Genomic DNA, 19,590 nt, shown 5'->3' on the forward strand with positions numbered 1-19,590 from the left:
AAATACCCCAAGACACATTCTGATCAAAATGACCAAAACCTTAGACAGAGACAAAATTCTGAAAGCAGCAAGATCGAAGAAAGAAATTTCTTACAAAGGAGCATCCTTAAAATTCACAGCTGATTTTTCTGATGAAACCCTCATGGCCCGAAAACAGTGGTGGGACATAGTGAAAAAACTCAATGAAATAAATGCCTCCCCCAAAATACTTTTCCCAGCAAGACTCTCATTCATAATAGAAGGAACAACACAGTTTCACAGACAAACAACAGCTCAGGAACTTCATAGACTCAGAACCATGGTTACAAGAACAACTAAATGGGCTACTTTAAGGCAAGAAAGGTCCCTCAAATACACCAAATTTTAACAGAACAATGGGACAAAATCCCATAACAATAATCTCTCTCAATGTCAATGGGCTAAACGCACCAATTAAAAGACATAGAGTGGCAGGATGGATTAGAAAATTGAACCCAACATTCTGCTGCCTGCAAGAAACGCATCTCAATAGTCAAAGCAAACACAGACTCAGAGTCAAAGGCTGGAAAACAATCCTACAGGCAAACAGCTCCCATAAAAAAGCTGGGGTAGCCATCCTTATGTCAGACCACATCGATTTCAGAGTGAGGAAGGTCATAAGAGACAGTGAAGGCCATTTCTTATTGATCAAAGGATCTGTACAACAGGAAGAACTTACAATAATAAATGTATATGCACCTAATGAGAGACCAGCAAAATACTTAAAACAACTACTCATAGATTTGGAAAAAGACATCAATAGCAACACAATACTAGTGGGAGACTTCAACACTGCTTTGTCACCTCTTGATAGATCAACCAGACTCAAGCTTAGCAAGGACATACTTCATTTGAGGGAAACAATGGAAGAAAGGGACTTAGTAGATATATACAGGACACTTCATCCACAAAAAGCTGAATACACATTCTTCTCAAGCGTACATGGAACATTCTCCAAGATAGACCACATGCTGAGCCACAAAACATGCCTCCATAAAATTAAGAAGGTAGAGATTGTATCAACAATCTTCACAGACCATAATGCGCTGAAATTAGAAGTAAATCACACACAAAAACAGAAAACTAAGTCAAACACCTGGAAATTAAACAGTGCACTATTGAACACCGAGTGGATTAGACAGGAAATCAAAGAGGAAATCAAAAGATTCCTAGAAACGAATGAAAATGAGAACACGAGTTACCAAAACTTATGGGGCACAGCAAAGGCTGTGTTAAGAGGAAAGTTTATAGCTCTACAAGCATTCCTCAGGAAGGAGGAGCGAGCACACATAAGTAACCTAACCTCACAGCTTAAGAGCTTGGAGAAGGACCAAAAAAAGGAGCACAACCCGAACAGGAGAAAGGAAATAATAAAACACAGAGCAGAGATTAACGAGATGGAAACCCAAAAAACAATCCGAAAGATCAATGAAACCAAGAGCTGGTTCTTCGAGAAAATTAACAAGATTGATAAGCCTCTAGCAAAACTCACAAAGAAAGGGAGAGAGAAAACCCTAATAAACCGAATCAGAAATGAAAAGGGGGTCATTACAACAGAAACCACAGAAATTCAAAGTACTCAGGGAGTACTTTGAGAAACTTTATGCCACGGAACATCAAAACCTCGAGGAAATGGATAAAGTCCTAGAATCCTACAGACTCCCAAGGCTGAACCAAGAAGACCTGGAATACCTGAACAGACCTATCACCATCAAGGAAATTGAAATGGTAATAAAAAGTCTCCCCAAGCACAAAAGTCCTGGCCCAGATGGATTCACTAGTGAATTCTTCCAAATCTTTAAAGAGGACTTACTCCCAATGCTCTTTAAGCTTTTCCACGAAATTGAAATATCAAAAACACTTCCGAACAGTTTCTATGAAGCAAATATCACACTGATACCAAAAGCAGACAGAGATACCACAAAGAAAGAGAATTACAGGGCGATATCCCTGATGAACACAGATGCAAAGATCCTCAACAAACTACTAGCAAATAGAATCCAACTACTCATCAAAAAGATCATACACCATGACCAAGTAGGATTCATCCCAGGGATGCAAGGATGGTTTAACATTCGGAAATCAATCAACATAATCCACCATATCAACAAAAGAAAAGATAAAAAGCATATGATCATATCAATAGATGCAGAGAAAGCATTTGATAAGATACAGCACCCCTTTATGATGAAAACCCTAGCCAAAATGGGTATAGAGGGGACCTTCCTCAACATAATTAAAGCCATCTACCACAAGCCTACAGCAAGCATCATCCTCAATGGGGAAAAACTGAGAGCCTTCCCTCTAAGATCAGGGACCAGACAGGGATGCCCACTCTCTCCACTGCTGTTCAATATAGTACTGGAAGTACTTGCAATAGCGATTAGGCAGGAAAAAGATATTAATGGCATTCAGGTAGGAAAGGAAGAAATCAAGCTCTCACTATTCGCAGATGATATGATACTGTACTTAGAGAACCCAATAACCTCCACCAAAAAACTCCTAGAAACAATAGACTCGTATAGTAAATTTGCAGGTTATAAAATCAATACCCAAAAGTCCATGGCTTTCCTATACGCAAACAGTGAGAGAGAAGAAAGCAACATGAAAAAAACAATCCCGTTCACAATTGTGCCCCAGAAAATCAAGTACCTAGGAATCAGCTTAACTAAGGAAGTAAAGGACCTGTACAAAGAAAACTACAAAATGCTACTTCAGGAAATAATAGAGGACATGAGGAAATGGAAATATATCCCCTGCTCATGGGTCGGGAGAATTAACATTGTCAAAATGGCAATACTACCGAAAGCATTGTATAAATTCAATGCAATCCCTATAAGGATACCCATGACATTCTTCAAAGAAATGGAGCAAACACTCCTGAAATTTATATGGAACAATAAGCCCCCACGAATATCTAAAGCAATTCTTGGGAAAAAGAAAATGGGAGGAATCAACCTCCCGAACTTCAAACTGTACTACAAAGCAGTAATAATTAAAACAGCATGGTACTGGAACAAAGGCAGAACTGCAGACCAATGGAATAGGGTTGAATACACTGACATCTCCCCTCAATCATATGATCATCTAATCTTTGATAAAAGTGCAAGAAATGTGAAGTGGAGTAAGGAAAGCCTCTTTAATAAATTGTTTTGGCATCACTGGACGGCTACATGCAAAAAAATAGGCTCAGAACTCTGCCTAACACCATGTACAAAAGTAAGATCAAAATGGACTAAAGACCTCAACAGCAGACCAGAAACCATAAGGTATATTGAAGATAAAGTTGGCAAAACTCTCCATTACATTGAAGCTAATGGTATCTTCAAAGATGCCACGCCACTGGCCGAGCAAGTGAAAACAGAGATAGATAAATGGGACTATCTTAAACTAAGAAGCTTCTGCACCTCCAAAGAAACAGTGACCAAAATACAAAGACAGTCTACAGAATGGGAAAGGATATTCACCAAATACACATCTGACAAGGGGTTGATATCCAGGATATACAAAATACTGGTTAAACTCCACAAGAAGAAAACATCCAACCCCATCCAAAAATGGGGCAATGAAATGAACAGAAACTTTCTCAAAGAAGAAATCCGAATGGCAAAAAAGCACATGAGAAAATGCTCTACATCATTAATCATCAGGGAGATGCAGATCAAAACCACAATGAGATACCATCTCACACCTCAGAGACTGGCCCACATTCAAAAGAACAAAAGCAACCGATGCTGGCGTGGATGTGGCGAGAAAGGGATACTCCTTCACTGTTGGTGGGAATGTCCACTGGTTCAGCCCTTCTGGAAAACAGTATGGACGATTCTCAAAAAATTAGAAATTGAGCTCCCATTTGACCCAGCAATACCACTCCTGGGAATATATCCCAGAGAGGCAAAAATGTATAGTCGAAGTGACATCTGCACTTGTTTGTTCATTGCAGCACTCTTTACAATAGCCAGAAACTGGAAGAAACCTGAATGCCCACAAACAGATGACTGGTTAAAGAAACTTTGGTACATCTACACAATGGAGTACTATGTAGCTGTTAGAAAAGATGAAGTCATGAAATTTACATACAAGTGGTACAATATGGAAAGTATCATGCTAAGCGAAATGAGTCAGAACGAGAGGGATAGACATAGAAAGATTGCATTCATCTGGGGGATATAAAGTAACAAAGTATGAGATTAATACCCGAGAATAGCTGAGATCAGCACCAGGAGGATTACTCCATAACTTAGAGGCCACCCGGGTATCCTAGAGGAAATGGCAGTTCAGATAGAGAAGGGAGCACCAAATAAAGGATGTTTGGAGGATCCTCCCAGGAGGGGAGATGCATGTCGAAAGTAGACTATGGGCTGAACATGTTTGCCACTCAATGCCTCTTTTGCAGACCACAACACACAAAAGGAGAGAGAGAACACAGGGGATTGCCCTGCCATAGAGGCAGGGGGGGATGGGGGGATGGGGGTGGGGGGGATATTATCCATGGTGGTGGAAAATGGGAACTGGTGGAGGGATGGGTATCTGATCATTGTATAATTGAAACCAAAGCACAAAAAATTGTAAATCTACAACTGTAAAAAAAAATAAAATAAAATAAAGGGAAAAAAATTAATATAATAACAACAAAAAAAGAATGGACATGAACTCCACTCCATTCTTTTTTAAAAGTTAAAACCACTCTTTAGAGAGAACAAAAGGGAATGCCCTGACACAGAGGCAGGGTGGGATGGGATGGAGGGGGGGGGTTGGAAGGGTGGTAGGGATACTGGGATCAGTGGTAGTGGAGAATGGGCACTAGTGGAGGGATGGGTGTTGGATCATTGTATAACTGAAACCCAAGCTCAAAAATTTGTAAGTCTACAACTGTATCTCATGGTGTTTCACTAATAAAAAATTTTTAAAAAAGAAAAAAAAAGTGAAAAATAAAAGAATGAATAAATTGTGAGAATAACATTAAAATAGGCAAATTCACAAAATAATAAAAAAGAAAGTAAAATTATTGATTTTCTGATAAAAGGAGATTGTATTAAATATAGGACATAATTAAAATAAATGTATAAGGAGGATTATGGTCATGAGGTGATAATTATAAATAGACTGCTCATTTGTTCCCCATTAATTTAGATATACCAGTATTTATCAATATTTGCATGTTTATGAATTTTTAATCATTTAATTTCATTTCCTTAATTTTATCTTTTGTTCTTTATCAAAAACTTCTAGCTTCATGAGTCTTACATGTAACACACATATATAAGCCACACATGTTTAAAAAGTTCTAAAATTCAATTGATTGATTTCATACCACCATATTTGAGGTTTATATATGAAACATAAAAATAAAGGAAACATCTTCCTCATTTTCAAATGCAAAAGTTAAGCAACTTAAGGGAGAGAAATGCTATTTTATAGATATTAATACATAATACAATTTTAATACTCTTTTTAGAAGGGACAATAGAAACAGCAACAAAAGTGTTGACTTAAACACTGCCTGAGAGTCCATATATTCTTTAGTTCAGTAACTTTTAAAAAAGACAATTTTAAATTTGACCAGGAACTACCAGTCTCACTATTATTTTCAATTGCCTTTTCCCTCTAATACTACTATATTATTCTATTCTGAAGGTTACTGAATGAATTTGTATAGTTTTAACACAAGACATTCTTCACTGCCAGATAACTGTACCTGTTATTAAAAGAAAGTGAAACAGAAATGAAAAGTGTTGATCATTGTAAACAATGATCACTATCTGAAACCAATTAGGTGAATCCCAAGATCTCTAAGACAATAGAATAAAATGTTTATTTTTTGTCTCAACGAAATGTTAGATATTGAGAAAAAAAACATGATTTAACAGTGTCAGTTTATTATACCGTGTAACCATCATGATGATATGTGATGATTTAATTCTACTCCAAAAATTCTAGACACTATTTTATAGACTCCAAGCACCATAAGGATAAAGAGCAAATAGAAAATCAAACTCTGTTTGTTTTCTGTATTATTTAAATATAGCACTTTCTCTTTCTTCTTGTTAAATGTTTTTCACTTCTAATTTTATTTTGTAATAATATTTTGACATAACTTTTTTTAAAGAATGGAACACAGAGTATTCAGTATGGACTGTTTTATAAATTCAGGCTCAGATTTTTTAAATTTCTTTTTAAGAAAAAAAACATAAATTCAAATTTTTACCTTTTTTACATTTTCTTGCAATATTAATTTTCAGTTATTAGGAAGGAATGTTTGTTTTCTTTACACATATGATTTCTAAAGAGTTTTAGTAAGTAGTAAAATAACTTTTTGCATATTACCTTTAGGTATGCTTTCAGATTTTTGGGGCCTAATTGATATGCTTATACATTGGAAAAATTTCTTTCTGCTTGAATTTCTTTTTTACTATCTGCATATTATCATATAAAACACTATTTAATGTCCTTATTTTTAATGTCTGTCCTCAGTGCTGATGTCCTTGTACAATGTCAATAAAAAATCAAAGAGCTCTAGATTAATAATTTTATTTTTGGAGGATTTATGATTTCTGTTTGTTTCTGTTTATTTTTTATTGTTACAAATTCATGGAACTCTTAATTGTAGTTTTTATAATACATCCCAAGCATATTTAATTTTACTAACTTTTCTCTTACTGCATTGTCTAATCGCTAAATATCTCTAACTTTGTCATGCTCATAAGTGTTCTGCTCTTTGTTTAATGGGTATATTCACAAAAAAATTCACAAAGATCTGACAAGTCTTTGCATCATATTCCTGCAATTGTTTGGTTAGCACCATGACTGGGACTTGCCTCCTAGCTACTTCAGATCTCTACTGACAGAGCTTCCACTTTACCCTTCTGTAGGTGTGTCCCTTTTTTTTCTCTAAATCTGTATTTTACTGATTTTTTTTCATGCTTCATTGTATAATATCTCCCCAGCTGGCCACGGGGAGGCCCCGTTGACTCTTTCCCTAGCTGCCCGGGTTCTGGGGGGCCCCGAGCTGCTTGCCCAGCCAGGCAGCCTGAGTCATGGGACAGACAGAGGATGAAACGAGGGCCAAGCAGTTTGATTGATCAGATGCCATTTATTCCATTCTCCCCAACGCATCTGCCCCAGTCTCTCTGAGTCTACTATTCTAGTCTTACACTGCCCCTTATTTCTGTCTCCTCCTGTCTCTCCCATTCATCTCTCTGCACTCCATCTCACAGCCTGGGCTCCCTCTCTCCACGTGCCAGCTCCTGTATTCTTCTACATTCTTCTCTCTCTGTTCTCCTTTCTAGTCTCTCCCCACTCCATTATGCTGCCCTGCGCTCTCTCCTCTCTCTCTCCAGCTCCCGTCTCACTTGTCTCTCTACCCCCAGAACTCAGGGCTGACACTGCACACAATCAGGTAGCCAAATCAACATGAGAAAACCCTTCCGGATTGCCAGGCTCATGGTCTGAAACATCTCCTAGGGCTATTCCAAAGCCCTTCCTGACTGCCCAGGGGCAAAATACCTCTTAAGGTGTTTTTCTCCTTTCCTCAGTGTAATAACTCAATCAACATCTTAATACTAGTTATTTTTTGTATGGATACAGTTAGAAATACATTGAGGCTTATAGGACAGCTCTCCTGGGAACATCTTCCCACAGAATCAGACTACAGAGCTGAGGCCAGATCAATCTTTCCTAAGCCTAGCAGTGTCCGAATCTAGTTATTACTTTTTGGATCATGACAGCATTAGTCCATGACCAAACTCTTAACTTATAGTTAAGCATTAGGCACTTTGGCCAGGCCCATCTCAATGCCAGTGAAGCACATAGCTTACCGCTTGCCCTGGTTCCATCCAGTTCCTCGTCAGGACTCTGCTTTTGGGGGTACAAGGAAGTAAGGGCAGCTGAGGCTTAGGTGAGAGAACAGATGCCCAGGAGGAAAATATCACTGAGAGTCATGTTACAAAAGCATAGCATATACTGTTTTCTTGTGTCCATACAAAAAGGACATTGCTATGAATAAACTATGCAAAGGACTTAAGGAGAAGAGATAAACAATATTTACAAGTCAACAGAGCACAAAGAAAGAAGTTACAAATAAACACAGGAATGAGAGCACTGTGATGGGAGCAACCCAATAAACCTAAACTACCGAGGCTATGCAGGAAGGACAAAACAATGTTACCCTACACTTCATTATACAATTCACTTCCAAATCTTGTTTCATTGACCTGTAACAATAAGATCTTACTCTTAAAACGTATATGAATTTGATAGTGTCCTAGAATTCAGAGGCATACCTATAAATCATTTGTCAAAACTTTACTGCTACTTTAATTATTTGATTGTCCTGTCACTGTCACTGTCCTCCCGTTGTTCATAGATTTCCTTGAGCAGTCACCAGTAACATCTCACAACAAATTGTGAGACTAGTTGTTACTGTTTTTGGCATATAGAATATGTCACGGATAGCTTGTCAGGCTTTGCCGTGTGGGTAAGATACTCTTAGTAGATTGCTGGGCTCTCCAAGAGGGGCAGAGGAATCTAACCCAGGTCGGCCATGTGCAATGCAAACAATTATCCGCTGTGCTATCACTCTAGCCCATATGATTGTCCTACTATTAACAAGTGTGGTTGCTGATAGTTTCTCTTTTAAAAGTACAGAGCACAAGAGACAATGCAATACTCAATCTGTCAGCAATCTGGATATCCTACTATATATATATATATATATATATATATATATATATATATATCACTTGATCACTTGATCCCTTGTTACTCATCGATTTACTCGAGCGGGTGCCAGTAATGTCTCTCTCTCTCTCTCTCTCTCTCTCTCTCTCTATATATATATATATATATATATATATATCATGGTCACTGTCCTCCCATTATTCATAGATTTGCTCGAGCGGGCCCAGTAACGTCTCCATCACGAGATGGAGTCGTTGTTACTGTGTTTGGCATAACAAATACCTCACGAGTAGCTTGCCAGGCTTTACCGTGTGGCCGAGATACTCACAGTATCTTGTCAGGCTCTCTGACAGAGGCGGAGGAATTGAACTCGGGTCAGCCATGTTGGCTGCGTGCAAGGCAAATGCCCTACCACTGTGCTATGACTATATATATGCAGACTATGGGCTGGAGCAATAGCACAGCGGTAGGGCGTTTGCCTTGCATGTGACCGTCGATTGCTCCACCCCTCTCGGAGAGCCCAGCAAGATACCTAGATTATCTCATTCACATGGCAAAGCATGGCAAGCTACCTTTGACGTATTTGATATGCCAAACAGAGTAACAACAAATCTCACAATGGAGATGTTACTGGGGCCGCTTGAGCAAATTGATGAACAACGGGAGGAAGGTTCTATGGTGCTATGCAGAATATAACTCTAAATTTAGGTGTTACGACCCAGACCTAATCTATTATTTCTAATTTTCCCTGCATTATAAAACAAGCTGTTAACTGGTTTCCTGCTTCTGTTCTTGCTCCACACAGTCACTTAATCATATTCTCCTGTGAGATATAATAATAAATTATATTTTGTTAGTCCCCTATGCAAAGCACTCCAATGCCTGACACAATTGCTCAAAGGAAAATGTCCAAGCTCCAAAAGTGAATTATAATTTGATCTTATTTTTCCTCTCATGGTTCAAATGCTGCCCTTCTCAATTTCCCTCAATCTCTCAGTCCCTTAAATGAGAAAATGTTAGTACATTTTATATTTTTTATAAAAAACATTTTATAGGATAATTAATTAAATTAAATCAATGTTTACCCATATTTCATGTACTTTCAATATTATTTGGTAAAACTGCAAAGTCTGATTTAAATGCAACACTCTAAAAATGACCATGACAATTTCCAGTTGGCTTTAAAAGAATAGAAAAAGGAAGAGAACACAATTTCTGTTAAATGGGCTGGGTTTTCAAGGGACAGACCACCTACAAATAGCCTTTAAATCACTTGTTCTGTCGTTTTATTGGAGATGGGAGGGACTATAGTAACACTTCAAGTCCACTCAATACAGTCTGTTCTATAGCTGCTGCTTGCAGATTGTTGAGAAGTGTTCTGTTTTTCCTTTCAGTAGATCCACTTAGTGTTTAGAGATATATGGGGTGTTCATATATGTCTAAGCACTTTTGGGATTTGCCACTAGAGATTATTCCTGACCCAAATTATAATTTGACTTCCAATATTTGGAATATTAAAATTTATTATAAAATATGCATTACCAAATGTAATAAAGTTGAAAAATCTCTTGTTTAAGAAAAAAACTTTCATTAAAATTATTTTTAAATTACCCGCTGTCAGACTACCAAACCACTCATTTCAACTGAAGGAAGATGAGAATAAATTACACATGTAATTGCTAAAATGTCTCATTTTATTCTTTATGTAATGATAAAATCATTATTAGATGATGTGATGTATGAAAAAATCAATATTAGATAATAACATAACTAGTAATCAATTTTTTAGCATTTATGGATATTAATTTTTTCATTTTCTTTTAATAAGAGAATGAAAGTAGAAAGTATGGAAGTTCTGTGGACTATCTCACTCCTGAGAAAATGGTGATTATCTCCCATTATAAGTAAGCAGAACTTCTTTTGACAAAATGAGAAATCCTTTGTCTGTTTTCTACAGGGGTTTTCAGTGTCACTCCATTTATAGAATTATCCACTTATAAAATAACACGAAATTTATCTAATCATAAGTTTCTATATAGTAATAATTTGGTTAATAATGTCTTCACATTACATAAATTACTTTCATTAAGATTTCAAAAATGTATTTTAGAAATTCATGGTAAAACCCAGAAACCTTGTTTTATTAAATAATTTTTATCCTCCAATTTCCATCTTTCTGATTCAAGGAGATAATAAAATGTTTTAAATGGCACCAAAATATGTTTTTAATAAATGCAAATTTATCTAAATGACCAAGAAAAAGTACATTCCACCCAGCCATGAAGCTTTCTTATATAGCAGTTTTGTAAGTGTAGTGACACATCAAATACTATCTTGCATTTGAGATCTTTAATTGATTCTATTCACATAATAATATACTCATACAAGAATTCATTATTTCATTGAGACAAAATTCCAATGTAAAATATTTCATTTATTTAAAACAATTTCTCAAGTGGTGGACAATTAGGTCACTTCTAATATTTTTGCAAAATAAATATTTACTGATCATACAATTACATATAAGCTCTAAACCACTTTTGTCATTTTAGCTTTACAATAAGGATTAAAACCCAGGGAATATAGAGATTTGAATATAGATACAAATAAGTGTTGCTTTGCAAAAAATATGAATTTATATTTGTAAAGTGAATGTGATGACAGTGACATACAGTAGACTTTTTAACTGCATTTTATAAGGGTTACCTCCAACTCAATAATTAGTAATGATGGTTTTGTATTTTGACTCAGTGATGCAATGTTGGTGATATTCAAGCCCAGTAGTGCTCAGGGAGCACCCTGCAATTCTCAGTGATGAGAAGCATTAAGTAAACAAATTGCAGTGCTTGGAAGGTTCAACAGTGCCACGGATCAAACTCAGGGTTCTCAAATAACTAGGAATATGCTCCACCACTTTGAGTCAAATATTCAGGCCTGGTCAGTTATTTTTATGTTCTTAGATATAAAGTATCTTTATTTTATATGATATATCGAATGTCATGTGTAGAATTTATTCAATTTGTGTAGTAAGATGGTTCAAACTCTAATTAAAAAAAAGTGGAGATTTCTAAACAAAATTTAAAAACTGAACCTGATTATCCAGTAACCCACTTCTAGATATCCATTCAAATGGTGCAGAAACATTAGCTCAAAAATATATATGGACATTTGTTTTCATTGCAATTGTATTTATGATATCCAAGATCTGGAAAAAAATCAAAAATGAAAAAAACAAAGCAGTTAATATAGAAACTATATATTACACAATGGAATACTTCTCAATTTTAAGAAAAAATAAATTTTATATGTTTTTATTCATGAATGGAACTAGAGGGTGTTCATGTGAGAAGAAATTAATCAGAAGGAAAAAAGGCAAATAAAGAGTACATAGGGGTACATAAAGAAGCTTAGATAGGGGCCAAAGAAACAGATGCCCTTTTCGGGGCTAGAGAGTGCAAAGTATGGAGGCCCTCCATTCCATCTTTGGTACTTCTTGGTTCCCAGAGAACTACCAAGAACAATCCTTGAGCACAGGGCCAAATAGAGCTACAAGCCCCTATTGAATTGTTTTTTCCTTCTAAGAAGCATTTCGAATTAAGTATGGAAATCAAGAATGTCCAATTAAAAATATCCTTGTCATTTCCTCAGGTAAGAGAGTGAAAAATACTTTCTCCCTCAGATAGGCACAACAGAATCGAGGTTAACTTATGGGAAAGTGAGGATAGCAAGAAAAAGGTCCTATTGGCTTTTGTGGAGCAACAATGACATTTTGGTGGTTGGTATATAGTGATAATATTGCTTACGCAAACCATAAATATTTATATTCTTGTAAAGAAATAAACGTTAGCTCAGATTGAAGAAATAGTTCTAGGGTTATAGCACTTGCCTTGAAAGTGGGCACTATTCCTGACATTGTATATGGTACAAAAGATCCACAAGGAGTACTCCCTGAGCACAGTGCAAGAAATAGCCCCTGAGAGCCACCTCATGTGTCCCAACACCCCTGGTGCCACCAAGATAGGGCCTTTCTGAGTCAGGGATCTGAAAATTTAATTGAATTCTCTGACTCTGTTTTATATACACAGTTGAAATTAAGTTGATGTCTAGGGCTAGAGGATTTTTGGTGCTGTTTTGTTTTAGTGGCAAATGACAGCATGCAGTATTCAGGGATTAATCCTGGCAGTACACAAGGTACACAAGGACCAAACCCAGGTCAGCTGTATGCAAGGAAAGTGTCTAATCTATACTATTCCTCCAGCTTCTCAATAATAATTAGCTCAATGACTATAATTTTGTTCATCTCTATTATTTCACACCGTTAATTCTTGGTCTGTTACATTCTTATGACACACAATTAAAATTGCGCCCGATTAATTAGGAAACTGTGATTTTCTACAGAATATATAAAAATAACAAAATAATTTATTTGAAATTAAACTTTAGCTCATTTTCAGTATAAACAATCAAATAATGTTTTCCTTTCATATATAATTTTTGCATGTCAAAACTTTTAAAATATGTATGCGATTTTAAATACTTTACATGAAAATAATAGCATACATTAAAATTCCACTATAATTTAAAATCATCTCCTATAGATTTGGGGGAAGGTATAAAATAGACTTTCTATCAAAAATGTCTTTGTTTAAGTTGTCAACACATTTTCAGATAAAATTATAGTTTCTACGCTCACATTCTGAGGTTAAACAGCTATAAGCATGTTCTCTAGGGAGGATTTTAAGGGGGAGGTAGGCATCATTTATTTTTTATCATGAAAACTAGGTTTGAATTGGAGAAATAAAAAGGAAGAACATTCTTATTTTGAAATAAAAAATGACTGATTTTAGAAAAATTGTCTGAGAGTAGTGCATTAAGTTAGTATCCAGAATCAGACATGTGAAGTCTTTTTAACACTGTACTGAGTATTACAGACAAGAGTTAAATACTTTTACCTTTTGATACATTAACTTGCAGGAATAAGAGATGGAAGTAACTGAGAAAAATAACTAGTAACTTAGAAAAATAATTCAATTTGTTTCAAAGGTTAACATACAATGCATTGCTTAAACAAGAGAACATCTATCTACTTTCTCTGGTTTCCTTGTTTTCAAACAGACATAATTCCAAGGAATATTAAACTTTGTTCTTAACTTTTCTTAAGGAAAACAAGAATGCAACTGTTTTCATGGTTAGTAATTGACAGGAATACTTATTGTTGAGGAGATAAAGCACACGCTCTATCCAAAGTAGGTAGCTATCTCCTAACACCAATCTGACCCTTGCCATGTAGAAAAGCAGGCTTGATTTTCTGCCATCTGTCTGTGTTTTCTTCCCTACAGGGACAGAAGATAATCTGTTAAACATAAATTTCCTTGTATTAGACATTTTCTTTAAAGTTTAGTTTTGACTCCATGCTAACCTTTATTTTGAAGACAAACTGAATATATTTAGGCCACAGTTGGTCCATATCCCAAGCAGTGCTAATTGAGAACATTCTACAGCGGAAGAAACCTTGAAAAGATAATGCAAAAGTTAGCCAGAGTTGCGACTGGAGTGATAGAACTACAGGTAGGGTGTTTGCCTTCCAGTGATTGACCCGGGTTCAATTCCCAGCATTACATATGGTCCCTCGAGCACCGCCAGGAGTAATTCCTGAGTTCATGATCCAGGAGTAACACAGGTGCAACACCGGGTGTGACCCAAAAGCAAAAAAAAAAAAAAAAGAAAGAAAAAAAAAGAAAGAAAAAAAAAGAAAAGAAAAAAGAAAAAGAAAAAGGTAAGCCACAGTTGATAGATATGTTTTGAAATAGTACACATGTACACATGAAATACGTGGGAAGGAGCAAATATATATTTTAATATCAAAATATCTATACTACATTTATTACATAAAATTTGCTTTCCTGTTTTGTTCTTTGGTTTGGGGGGTCACAAACACTGGGGTTGAGGACTCTCAGAAATTAATCTTGGTTCTGAATTCAGGGATAATTGCTGGCATGTTTTTGGGAGCCATGTGCATTGCTAAAAATAGAATCCTGATTGACTGCATGGAAGGCAAGTGCCTTACCTGCTTATACTATCTCTCTGGCCCAAGTTTTGCTTTATAAAATGATTTGATTGTCTTAAAAATATCCTGGAGTTCAATATTTTATTTTTTGCCACATAAACTAAACCCTAATATATTAAATAGCATGATTATTTTATGTTAAATAATCAAAGCAGTATAAGGTAAAGGAATATATTTGATGTAAATATTTTTTGAGAAGTAATTCTATAAATTACTGGTAGGGAAGTGATAAAGTAGACCTAAGACTAGAGAAAAACAATTCATTACAGAGTAAATTCATTACCTATGTTTCAACTATACTAAAGCAGACTATATTACACTACAGAGTAGATGTCCTTGTCCTCACATAGGAAAAGGAAACTCTGTTATATAGCCAATACATCTGCCTGTAACTGGCCAGGACTGCTTCTTAGAATATTAATTTTCTGTTACCTCTGGCATGCTATATGATTCTTGGGAATATATCTGTGGTCAAAGGTTTTCAAGAAAAGTAGAAATGACTGGGAGGACAAAGCTACAAGTGTCAATGTATACTTGAGGGCCACATGCTTCTCTATTTAGCCTCATCAAGTTAGACGGTGGTAGGAAAAAATGCTGGAGGAACACATGAAGCAGACAAATGGAAATATTCTGATTGCAGAAAAAATAACTAGGATAGTATAGAATTATAAAATGAGTGGGTAAATAGAGATTTCTAAAAATGAATAGGCTCAAATAACTTCTCCACTAGTGCATGACAAGTCTTTTTTTTCTTTATATTTGGAAAACTATCAGAATTAAATTTAGATCACACTGAAATTTTCAGTCAGCCAAATAATGAGCAAATCCTCATAGAGTTTGGGATTTCTTAATATACTATCAAAAGATGATGAAGAACATCCATTTGTTTTCATTTGTTTTGGTTTGGTTTGGTTCAGTTTTTGGATAACATCTGGTATTAAACTAAGGTGTTAGTCCTGGTTCTACACTCAGGAATCACTCCTGGTAGTGATCAGGGGATCATATAGGTATGCTGGGAGTTGAAACTTGGTAGGCCACTCACAAGGCAACTGTCTTACATGATGTACTATCTCTCCATTCCATAAAGGTTATCTTTTTTAGAAGAATCTGTTCTAGATTTTAAACACTCCAAACTGACTTTATTTTCTTCTTTAGGTATTCAATTTCTAACATAATTTGAAACTGAAACTCTTACATACAGGGTCCACTCAACTTAAGTCTAAATTGACCGAGTTTCTTTGTTATTTTTTTCTTGTACAAAGCCACACATCAATCAATATACCTCCTTTTCCATACTCGGAACTATGTAGTTAAGATTTTCTAATTGATTTCCTGATTTACTGAATATTCTCCATTTTTATTTTCTCCTAAGTTTTTCTGAATATTTTGTTCTATTTTATTTTATTTCATTTATTGGTTAAGGATTAAAGTTAGAATAGAAAATGGGTATGGCATAAGTATAATTGCATTATTTTCATAATAAACAGAAATATTTAAATAGAAAAATAGCTAATTTAGCCTAGTCAACTCCAAAAATTCTAAAACTATTACATGTTTTAAAATATGTGTCACTGTACTCCCGTTGTTCATCTATTTGCTTGAGCGGGTACAGTAACATCTCCATTGGAGACTTTGCTGTTACAGTGTTTGGCATATTGAATACATCACGAGTAGCTTGCCAGGCTCTGCCGTAAGGGTGAGATACACTCCGTAGCTTGCCGGGCTCTCCGAGAGGGGCGGAGGAATCGAACTTGGGTCGGCCATGTTGGTTGTGTGCAAGGCAAATGCCCTACCACTGTGCTATCACTCCAGCCCAAAATATGGGTCTATTTATATATTATTAACCAGCACAGAAAGAAATAAATCTTGGCAAGCAACAACACATTGTGAACTTCTTGGAGGAAAAGCAGACATTCACTTTGAACACATACGAGGTAACAATATTGAAAATAAATCTAGGTAATTTACCCATACACTCATCACATAAAGAGATTGGTGATATATGCCTGACACTCTGACCACACTTTGCCTCTTGAAATTGAGGAAGCACAATACTTTTCAACAAATTTACTAGTTTAGTTGATTTTATTTAGATTCTTGAGTTTTCCTGGAAGAATTTTTAGTCAAAACAGACAAATCTTTGTTCCAAGTCTTATTTAAGTGATCCATGAAAAAGTAAATACTATATTGTGTGTGTGTGTGTGTGTGTGTGTGTGTGAGAAAGAGAGAGAGAAAGAGAGAGAGAGAAAAAGAGAGAGAGAAACAGACAGACAGACAAAGACAGAGACAGAGGTGCTTGGATTGTCACTTTAAAGAGTAAAACTTTATTTATATGTGAAGTTAGATTTCCCAAAGAAGCAGTTTACAGCATGCTCTGGAAAGTATTTATCTGGCAGTCAATAAATGACAGTGATGATGGTGATCTGTTGAACTTACAAGAGCACCTGGAGGAACTATCATGCCTGACTGATAAGCTAAGGAAAAACAGCAAGAAATAGAATTGGGATCTTGAGAATTCCAGTAGATAAATTTCTGAAAGCTCAGAGTTGTACACGCATGTGTACGTGTGCATGCACGTGCACACGTGCGCGCGCGCACACACACACACACACACACACACACACACACACACTAAAGCTATTATTAGGGATTATCAATGAGATAAGCCAAATGACCCGAATTTCCTTAATATCTTTCACCTTGCACAACAGACAGTGCCTAACAAACACATTTTGTTACTTGAAATATTTACTGTTATCTAAGAAATGGTAGGGAAACTACAAAACGCTATCTCAATGTAAAGTCTACCAATATAAAATTATTTAAACAAAGATATGTTAAGACTTTGGTTAATAGTTATAGCTTATCAGTGATGTTAGTTTATAAATGATAAAAATTAAAACCTAAATAAGATTTCTGCTAACAGAAATTTGCATCAAATCAATATTTATTTTGATGATCACGAACCATAGCACAGTGGTAGAGTATTTGCCTTGCGTGCAGCCAGCCGCCCTAGCCGGGTTCAATTGCTCCACACCTCTCGAAAAGCAAGCTGCCGAGAGTATCTCGCCTGCATGGCAAAGCCTGGCAAGCTACCCGTGACATATTCAATATGCCAAACACAGTAACAACAAATCTCATGATGGAGGCGTTACTGGGCCCCTTCGGGCAAATCGATGAACAATGGGAGGACCATGACTGTGTACTCTAAAATGGAGAGTGTGGACTTGTTAAATTTTCTCCTTAGAGACTACACACAGATAAACCATTCTGCCTGGTGTGAGGCCTCATTAATTTGTGACTCTTTGCCACATTAAATTTAGTAGGTTCAATAAAAAAGGAAGGAGAAAATTCTTAAAAATTCAAGTCATAAGAAACTCCACTAGGGAAAGGATGTGAAACAAGTTAAGTGTAAGGCAAAGAGCAAAGGGAATATAGTTGAGAGCAGTTTCATCTATAAATAAAATCAGCAATGCTGTGTTGCTCCAGTTTACTTTTTGAAGACTTGTTCTATGATGATCGCCCGTACTGTAGCTCCTATATTTGACTCCTACTAGATTTATAGAGCATTTGTTTGTTGTTATTTTATTCTCTGCTTAATAATACATTTCAGATTGCTTGAAGATATAGAGAACAATATTGCCATGGATTCAGTGAGAGGTGATTGTTAAAATAGATTCCTAATGTTTACTCTTCTGAATCTTCATTTTAGATATTTGTTAGTAGATCTTTTCTAATTTTCATTTGCTTTTATGATATCATTTGCTTTCCATCTTCCTAAGCTTATTTCATTTACATCAAAATAGCACTGTAGTACTGTCCTCCCATTGTTCATTGATTTGCTTGAGCAGGCACCAGTAATGTCTCTATTGTGACACTTGTTACTGTTTTTGAAATATCAAGTACGCCATGGGGAGCTTGTCATGCTCTGTCGTGTGGGCAGGATACTCTCAGTAGCTTGTCGGGCACTCTGAGAGGGACCAAGTTATCGAATCTGGGTCAGCTATATGCAAGGCAAATGCCCTTCCTGCTGTTCTATTGCTCCAGTCCACATCAAAATAGAAGTTAAGTATTTATAACTAAAATTTATATACTTTAAATGAATGTGTTATTTATAGAGATAGATATACATATACCTTTGACAATGACCATCTTTAATGATATAGACATTTACCTATTTCTATTAATGCTGACCTTAGATTTAACAAGATAACAAGAACGGCAAAGCCTGGCATGCTACCTGTGACACATTCAATATGCCAAGCACAGTAACAACAAGTCTCATGATGGAGACGTTATTGAGCCCGCTCAAGAAAATTGATGAACAACGGGAGGACAGTGACAGTGACAGAACAAGAAATCATTATTACAGTTCTATAAAGGAAATGTATCCAACAGGAAACCCATTACCTAATAAACTTTCTAGTTTTATGTTGAAATTCACTAGTTATTTAAATATAGGGTTAGATGAAAAGAGTAGCAGAATATTAGTAGGGATATTTAAGTAAGTTGAGAAACAAGGGATCTCCTTGAAGATATGAAGGAACTCAGGCGGGACTTGCAAACCAGTGGTCCTGAGGTCAAATGCTTGGTATCCCACATAAACCAAAACTGATCTGGGCAGTTCTGTTGTTTATACGCAGAGGCTCTACCATTTCATATCCTTGTAACAAAAATGATTCTTTGTTATACCATAACCATGTGCATGGAAGCACACACAAAATACTGAAGTGTGTTCCCATCTATCACTACAACTATGAAAAAATGAGGATGCCATGGACAGGAAATACAAACTCTGGAGAGAACATATGTACATACTGCAGTGA

Source organism: Sorex fumeus, unplaced genomic scaffold, assembly GCF_029834395.1.
Source record: "Sorex fumeus unplaced genomic scaffold, SorFum_2.1 ptg000054l, whole genome shotgun sequence".
In the NCBI taxonomy this organism is placed as follows: domain Eukaryota; kingdom Metazoa; phylum Chordata; class Mammalia; order Eulipotyphla; family Soricidae; genus Sorex; species Sorex fumeus.